We start from the raw sequence: 5,179 nt of genomic DNA, 5'->3' as shown, positions 1-5,179 counted from the left end.
TAACAAATAAATAGACTCAAGTTTCCTCTTTTTACCAGGAGAAAGAAGAAATAACTTCTTTCTTCCAATGTTCCTGTAACTTCTTTGTGTGTGTAAAGAGGAAGTCAAGCCTATACTTCCTCTGCCTGCTATCCGCTTCCCTGCTTGCTGAGGGTTGTTGGTTAGATTCGTGGCTGAATCAGAACCGCTCCATTGATGAGAAAATTAAGGTCAAACCCCACCTTCTAACTTTAAAGTCAAAATCAAGGGACTTTTAAATTTCAGAAGATATTGCCACTTATTTCTAGAGCAAGCTGTTATTTAGTACTTTGCCTAAACTGGGCCAACCTATTGGAATATTTTGAGATAATCATGCTATCTGGGCACCAGAATTGCTGCTGGATCTTGGTAGAATGACTGCCTATTTCTCCTTGGGAATTGGGAACATATGAAAAGAAAATCACTGTAGCTAGGAAAAAAAATTTTAGCTTTATTATTCAGAAAGCACTGCTTCTAGTTTCTGTGGGAATGTTTCCCGGGAATAGTCTTAATTATTGATGGGTAAATAAATTCTCATTACTTAATGAAAGTTGAACTTTAAGGGAAAATAGGAGGGAACTTTTCCTTGCTAATTGGTAACACACATTGTTTTTCCCACATTCATGGAGGAAGATATCAACTTGGCAGGAAAAAGAGGTCCAAGATTACTGAAAGAGGTAGGGGACGTAGGGGAGGCAGGAGAGGAGAAGGTAAGTTGTCTTCATGTGTGAGATCCTGTGAAATTGCTCCTAGTTTTAGTAGGAACTCAGCACCGCTGATCTCTTCCATGTATGAGTGTATAACGGGGAGAAAAAAGTCATTGTGACCAGAGCACCCGTGTGCCCTTCTGTAAAAAGGTTTCTGTTTATAGGACAGTCCCCTTTGTTCTACTGGACTCTTTGGTGGGCTCAAATATAAAAAAGATGGCCTAGTGCCGAGTCTGAGGTCGGTGGTTCAAGTTCACCTACTAATTATTATATATCCAGTAGATTTTAGAGCTGGAAGTGTAAAGATCTTGGAGAAACAAAGTGAGTGGGGAAGAGAATGGAATTAGAAGAACAATAGAAGGCCTTGTGATGACCAGGGCTGGGGAATTTCCTAGGTTGACATGGACCTTGACAAACCCCTCTTGGTGGGTTATCCAAAAGTCTTTTTAGGACAAGGATATCTAATGCTTAATTTGAAGTTACGTATATTATTATAATATAAATCCCCTTTCCCAGAAACTTCTTTTTATGTCAGCTTTGGTTGAGATGATGTTGTGTTCCCAACAACCCCTGAATCTCAGTGGCCTACAGAAACAAACCTTTACGTTTTGTTCACGGGTCTGTGGGGTTGGCTGCAGTTCCTGTGCTTCAGGCTGCAGGTCAAAGTAAGTTCTGTTCCTGGGGCTTTCATTTTGGAGTCCAGGAGCCTCTGGCCTTCAGGAAAGCCATCTATAGTAACAAACTATAGAAATGATCCCTGAAAGTATAGTCTTAGGAAAGCCATCTATATGCCCTGGGCACCACACATGCTTACTGCCTTGAGATAGCGTTTTCATTTGTTGTTTACTTATTGATTAATAAAATAAGGGAAAGAGGATTTGCATATTAGGTTGCTGCAATGCGAATCAGGATGAGAGCACAGTGAAAGGTCATCAATGGGGGGAGATCATTAAGTAAAAGTAAGACCCAGTCCTGGCCAGTTGGCTCAGTGGTAGAGCATTGGCCTGGCATGTGGAAGTCCTGGGTTCAATTCCCAGCCAGGGCACACAGGAGAAGCACCCATCTGCTTCTCCACACCTCCCCCTCTCCTTTCTTTCTCTCTCTCTCTCTTCCCCTCCTGCAGCCAAGGCTCCATTGGAGCAAAGTTGGCCCGGGTGCTGAGGATGGCTTTATGGCCTCCACCTCAGGTGCTAGAATGGCTCTGGTTGGAATGGAGCAATGCCCCAGATAGGCAGAGCATTGTCCCCTAGGGGGCATGCCGGTGGATCCCGGTCAGGTACATGCGGGAGTCTGTCTCTCTGTCTCCCCGCTTCTCACTTCAGAAAAAAAAAAATAGGACCCAAAAGCCAGGAATATAGAAATTCCCCCACACCCACCCTATAATTTGCAGAAATCTTATACATGTAGGAGGTTGGCCTTTCACAACCCACATGCTCACTGCACAGCAAAAGAATATGGGCATTTACACCAATACGTTTTCTTTTTTAAGGGGCAAGAGACATGTGTGCTTTGGGACCAGTAATATTGTTCACTCTGAGCCCTGCCTACAGAAAACCAAGCTATATTCTTGAGTTCATCTCATTTTATACAATTAATTTTTTTCCCCTCAAATAAAAATCATCTGATTGGCTCTCAGAGAATCACTTCTACTCAAGCTCTTAGATGAGTCAATTTCCTACACAGCTTTTTATTCTCACCTCTGGCAAAGAGAAGGGAGAGACTTTTTTGGTAGAGGCTGTGAACCCTTGAGTCTGAACGTTGGACTTCTCTGTCTTCTCTCTGCTTCTTTTACAGGCTCAGACTCAAAAACAAAGACAAAGCAAAACCCAAAGCTCATTGTTTGTCTCAGTTTTTCACCAGCTCTTTGCTGCTTCCTTTGCTCAAAGCAGTTCTTTTTTAGATTTGAAGATTTGCAAGCTGTCATTTTTAAAAATAAGTGTATCATCCATGCAGTCCTTTTTAGACGACTCACCTACCCTAACCATTTCTTTTTCCCCAAACAGAAGCTTATTTTCAGTTTGGTTTTCTTTTCTTCTTTGCAGAAGTATTGCTTGCTTGAACTGATGAAGAAGAAAAGAAAAGTGCCTTTATTCTTTTGCTTTGTAGTGAGTGAGGTAGAAGCCAAGAGAGGGGATAGTGTATTTTTAAAGGCAGGAAAGCAGAGGTCAAGGGAAATAGATCAATCCACTGAGTTGTTTAGTCACTTCCACTGGAAGGATCTCCCTGTATAGCTCAGCTCTGCATGGCCTGGTTATTGTTCCCACCTTCCCCTCTTATTGCGAGATTTCTTATGGAGAGAGGGGGTGGGGGAGTGATTTCAGTCATTTTCCTCATTATTGTCCCATTTTCCCCTAGAGACGGCTCTTTGGAGGCTGACAGCATGCTCCAAGAGTGGGCTGCTCCCTTTCTTCCTGCTGTTGCTCTTTCAAAGGGTGGTTGTGTGTTGAAGGAAATAATGTACCAGTTAGAACTGAACTAACTAGCTGAGAAAATTGCCACCAACAACCAGTTAGCATTTAAATCTGAGGGCTTCTTTTTATTATTTATTATTTTTTAAAATTTTTTACAGAGACAGAGAGAGAGAGAGAGTCAGAGAGAGGGATAGACAGGGACAGACAGACAGGAACGAAGAGATGAAAAGCATCAATCAGTTTTTCGTTGCGCATTGCGACACCCTAGTTGTTTATTGATTGCTTTCTCATATGTGCCTTGACCGCAGGCCTTCAGCAGACCGAGTAACCCCTTGCTTGAGCCAGCAACCTTGGGTCCAAGCTGGTGAGCTTTTGCTCAAACCAGATGAGCCTACACTCAAGCTGACGACCTTGGGGTCTCGAACCTGGGTCCTCGGCATCCCAGTCCGATGCTCTATCCAGTGCGCCACCGCTTGGTCAGGCTGAGGGCTTCTTTTTCATAAGAGCATAGAATTTTAGGGCCACAAGGTATATAGAGGCTGTCTCTTCCAACCACCTTGTTTTATGGATGGAGTTCCAGAGAAGTTGAGGGCTTCCCAAGGTCAGACAACTAGTTATTAGTAGAACTGAGACTAGAGCTTGGTTGTCTTGATTCTATTTTTTCCATTACATTTGATTTAATTTCAGAATCTAGATTATAATAAAAGGCATAGACATATTAAAGTTAATCATTAACCTCTAAAGTGGCAGATTGAGTTTTAATAGAGAAACATCAGAATTCTCAGTAGGGATTTTAAGAATTCTTCTTTTTAATATTGGGAAAAAATAAAGCTGCTCAAGAGTAAAACACCTTCCCATCTTCTTGCTTTTTGTTAAAATAGTTTTAATAAGAACATTCATTCCAAGATATGCTGATATAAAGAAAAGGAACTTGACAGAGAAGCAAGAAATGATCTTGAAAGCTCACCTGGACCATCTTTCCTGTTCTATTCTGGAGACCCCAGAACAGAGAAACACAATGTTAACAGCAAAGGAAGGAGGGGTTGGAAATGGCTCTTCCTTCTAGGTTTTATCATTTTGATTTTGGAGGTGGAAATTTCTTTTTGTTTCTTTTTTCTTTTTTTTGTATTTTTCTGAAGCTGGAAACGGGGAGAGACAGTCAGACAGACTCCCGCATGCGCCCGACCGGGATCCACCCGGCACGCCCACCAGGGGCGATGCTCTGCCCACCAGGGGGCGATGCTCTGCCCCTCCGGGGCATCGCTCTGCCGAGACCAGAGCCACTCTAGCGCCTGGGGCAGAGGCCAAGGAGCCATCCCCAGCGCCCGGGCCATCTTTGCTCCAATGGAGCCTTGGCTGCGGGAGGGGAAGAGAGAGACAGAGAGGAAAGAGGGGTGGGTGGAGAAGCAAATGGGCGCTTCTCCTATGTGCCCTGGCCGGGAATCGAACCTGGGTCCCCCGCACGCCAGGCCGACGCTCTACCGCTGAGCCAACCGGCCAGGGCTGGAGGTGGAAATTTCTAACAAAACAACACAGGCTCTCTGCTTTATTCCTCTAATGATAATGCTGAATTTAAAGAACTCGATCCTTCAAAGAGGTGATGGTACTGTGCAGATATTTTTGAGTTGCTTGATTATTTCTTTCTTGCAAGGTCCCCTGTATAGCTCAGCTCTGCATAAACTTTAGGTTTCTTTTTCCCATACTTCTTCCTCACTGCACACTTTTTTTTTCTTTTTAAATAGTGAGCAAGGCTAGGAAAAGCAATTTGAGTCATTTTCCTTGGAAAGTTGCAGAAATGGTTGGAAAATATCAGTTGTGGATAAGGATTGGTGAAGCAGGAGTGGGGAGTCATGGAAATAATGATGACCTGGAACTTAATTTTTCTTGCAAAGGCATAAATTTGTCCCTCCCCAATTGATGAAATTGTTTAAAGCTGAATGGTTCAGTTGGGGAGGGAGGGAGGTGGCATGAGTCATTACAGATAAATCTGGAGGTAGAGGCACAAGTTTAAGTTCTTGACATTTTGGGGAAAATTTGCTTCTT

General features: G+C 43.3%; 1 non-coding gene across 1 annotated transcript; it reads right to left on the bottom strand.

The window, feature by feature from the left end:
- Nucleotides 1-1,291: 1,291 nt before the first annotated feature.
- LOC136336841 (small nucleolar RNA U3) lies at nucleotides 1,292-1,498 on the bottom strand. Its single transcript, XR_010731619.1, has one exon. It is a non-coding gene; the product is annotated as a small nucleolar RNA U3 (small nucleolar RNA).
- Between the last annotated feature and the right edge of the window lie 3,681 nt (nucleotides 1,499-5,179).

This window comes from Saccopteryx bilineata, chromosome 4, assembly GCF_036850765.1.
Source record: "Saccopteryx bilineata isolate mSacBil1 chromosome 4, mSacBil1_pri_phased_curated, whole genome shotgun sequence".
Classification (NCBI taxonomy): domain Eukaryota; kingdom Metazoa; phylum Chordata; class Mammalia; order Chiroptera; family Emballonuridae; genus Saccopteryx; species Saccopteryx bilineata.
Note: the sequence above shows the minus strand (reverse complement) of the source record. Positions and strands in the feature narration are given on the sequence as shown.